Below are 3,280 nucleotides of genomic sequence, written 5' to 3'. Positions count from 1 at the left end.
TTTGAGTCCCGTTTCTCTTTTTGGGGTTTTTTTGTTGTTCTCCCGCCCTGGCGGGGGGTCGGGCTAGAAGATCTACTAGGTCCCTTCCGACCCTTAATCTATGAATCTATGAATCTATGAAACCCTACCAACTATGAAACTATCCTCAACTGGTATGAATTGGTCTCACACCACTATAGTCACAGGCAATGAACAGATGTCTGATTTGCCCTGGGAGAATCCCTTTTCTGCTGAAACAATCTGGGACCTATCAGATATCCATTTCCATTGTTCTGGGGCAGTTCCTGAAAAGGTTTGCAGGACAAGCTCTGCTAACAGTTTGTCCCAGAATATCTCACAGTGCATGTGAACTGATGTCCCAGGAATGCATCATTGGATGAATGTTAGAAAAGCAGCAGTAAATTCAGCTGTTCACTAAACCCCGATTGGAAGGGTGACTTGTGTACATGTCAGTCTTGTGACTTCTGTTCCAGGACAAACACAGGCACAACTGCTCCTGGGACAAATGGAACATCTGTTCATACCCACAGTCCATTTAGGACTGCCCGTATACCCAGCAGCCTGGCTCTGCTCCCTGCCACTACATGCAGCTTCCAGGACTCTGCCAGGAAGCAGGGAGTGGGACCAAGCTGGACAGGCACCATCGTGCAGGGCTTCCCACCATTTCTGCCAGAGTCCAAGGAACTGCATGTAGTAGCAGGGAGCAGCAAAGGCCATCGGCTCCAGCGTGCAAGACTTCCCCTGGTGGGATCTGGATGTGAGCCACAGGGAGCCCCAGGTGATGGAACTGAGCTGACCCAGGCTCTGCACTCCCATCACCCCTGCTAGACATGGGCCTTGGCCCCCACCCAGCTGCAGCTTCTCCCTGCCCCCTGGCACCTCTGTACCCACTGCCTAGAGCACTGAAGCAGGGAAATGAGGAGCTGGGGGAGCCAAGCAGTTCCACCAGCAGCAGCAGCAGTGGAGTTCATTTGCACTGGTTGGCTGGTTGTTCCTCCATTTAGAAACTACTTCCCTTTTCTGTTAAACAACTTATTTTCTTTGGTGCCTATGATATCAAGAGCCAGGGCTGTTCAACTGATGACATACAGGCCACGTGCAGCCTGTGAAAGGTTAACTTGAGGCCCAGCAGATGTTCACTGTAGTGTGTGGGCTCCTGCCTGGCTGGGGTCCCTGGGCACCCCATCTCTCTACTTCTGCTTCCTGCCCCCATTCCTAAGAGTGGACTGGTGCAGTGGGAGGGAGCCCCGAGACGGTTCAATGCTGCTGGCACAGCAAGGGAGGCAGCAGGCTGCCCACATGGCAGGGGCACCCTGGAAGGGTCTGTGGCCCATGTTGCGTGCAGATCAGGGGTCTGCAGCCCATCGGATGTGCAGCTCTGTGGACCATAGAGTCTTCCAAAACAGAAAGGGTAGACAGGATATGAACTGCTAGTAGAAAAAGAAACATGAAAAATTTCACAATCACCCTCCACAACAATCTAACTGTCACTGTTAATAGACACGACTACGTAGACTCACACAGCCCCTGCTACATATTTGTCTCTCTCATACACACATCCTCACCTACACACAGACTCACACTCTCTCCCACTCACAGATCCTCCCTGCTGCTCACCACCCAGCACTCTGTCACACACACACACCTCTGGGCACACTGGGCTTTTGCTCCCTTTCCCTAATCAGGGCACAGCCCTGCCTGTCTTCATCTGCTACTGAAGCAGGCTAATTACAGCCTCTGCTCGCTGGTGTTCACCTAATGAGCCTGGCTGAGGCTGGGCACAGAGTGCACTGGAGAGGGAGTTAATGACTTTTCTTTGACTGAGCTACGGAGCCCATTACTTTTATCGCCTAATTAAATTACTCCGACCCTTTCATGCCAAGCCTGCAACATGATCCTTGGGCTTTGGGTGCAGGGGATCTGAGGATCCCTGTGTGGGGAAGCGGATCTGGGGAGTTACTGTGTGGGATAGAAACCTGGGGTCATATGAGAGCAAGGGGAAGGACCCCACATGGAAAGCAGGACTAGAAAAAGAGGTCAAGCAAGTGAGGCACTACAGGCTGTCAGCTGGATAAGAGGGGCACTTGTTCAGTGTTCTGCCCCATCTTGCACTTTTAAAGGGCACCTGCTGTTTTCAGCCTAGAAACGTGGGGCTTGGGCTTGTTATGGTGGCCATGAGCACTCTCCCAGACTCTTGTCCTGTAATCATACTGCAGCCTTCTCTGCCGTGAGGTGTGACTTCCATACTCCTCAGGGGGATCTGCTCTCTGCCAATGCTCAGAGGTCATTAAATCAGCCTGCTGGTGGAGAAGCCACATGGGGCTTTGGGAAAGGCTCTTGGCTGCTCTATGCTTGTTCCACAGGCTAGGGACAGAGTGGGCCTCCTGCAAGGAGCAGCTCCTCCTCTAGGACACGGGTGGGCAATTATTTCAGGCAGAGGGCTGCTTAGTTTTGGCAAGCCATCGAAGGCTGCATGACAGGCAGCCAGGGGTGGATAAATATTCATTTTCTAAATCTTTTAGGGGCCTCGTGGGCCAGATAGAATGGCATGGCAGGCTGCATCTGACCCCCGGGCTGCATTTTGCCTGCCCCTGGTGTAGGAGCTCATCTCCACCAGCTGTCTCTTTCAGTTTCCAACTGTAAGCTGGTAGTACACTTGCCCTTCAGCTCATGTAGCACAGGCTGCACCTTCCAGGAGCAGCTTTGATCCCCACCAGTTATCTGTGTAAGAGCCTGGAAGGGATCTCCCCAGCGTTACTGCAGGGAGCCAGAGGGCAGTCACGCTGCACCATCGGGGTGATAAATGTACCACATAGAGGGTGATGAATAAGGATGACATTGGCAGCTTTCCATGAGAGCTAAAGATTACAGTACTGTGTTAAAGGCTTTTAAATGGCTTTGAGGTACAGTGTCAGCTCCTAGTGAGAATCAGTCAGTGTCACAGCAGTGGTGTTGCAAGCAGCTTAGAGCACAGCATTCTGCTCAGTTCGAAGACTATGGACACCAGCCTCAGCCCCGCACTGATCCAGATCACCAGAGAGCAGCAGAGTGGCTTTGCAGTTCAAGTGCTGTGCTGGACACTGGAAGACCAGGGCTTCTTCATAGTTTCATAGTTTCTAGGGTCGGAAGGGAAAGAGTACTGGGGTCAAACGACCCCAGCAAGGTGTTCATCTAACCTCCTCTTAAAAACCCCCAGGGTAAGACCCAGCACCACTTCTCTTGGAAGTTGGTTCCAGACCCTAGCCGCCCTGACAGTGAAGTAGTGCTTCCTGATATCTAG

This window comes from Gavialis gangeticus, unplaced genomic scaffold (assembly GCF_001723915.1).
Source record: "Gavialis gangeticus isolate Ggan-Ray unplaced genomic scaffold, GavGan_comp1, whole genome shotgun sequence".
Classification (NCBI taxonomy): domain Eukaryota; kingdom Metazoa; phylum Chordata; order Crocodylia; family Gavialidae; genus Gavialis; species Gavialis gangeticus.
The sequence above is the reverse complement of the archived record's forward strand: the minus strand, read 5'-3'. Positions refer to the sequence as shown.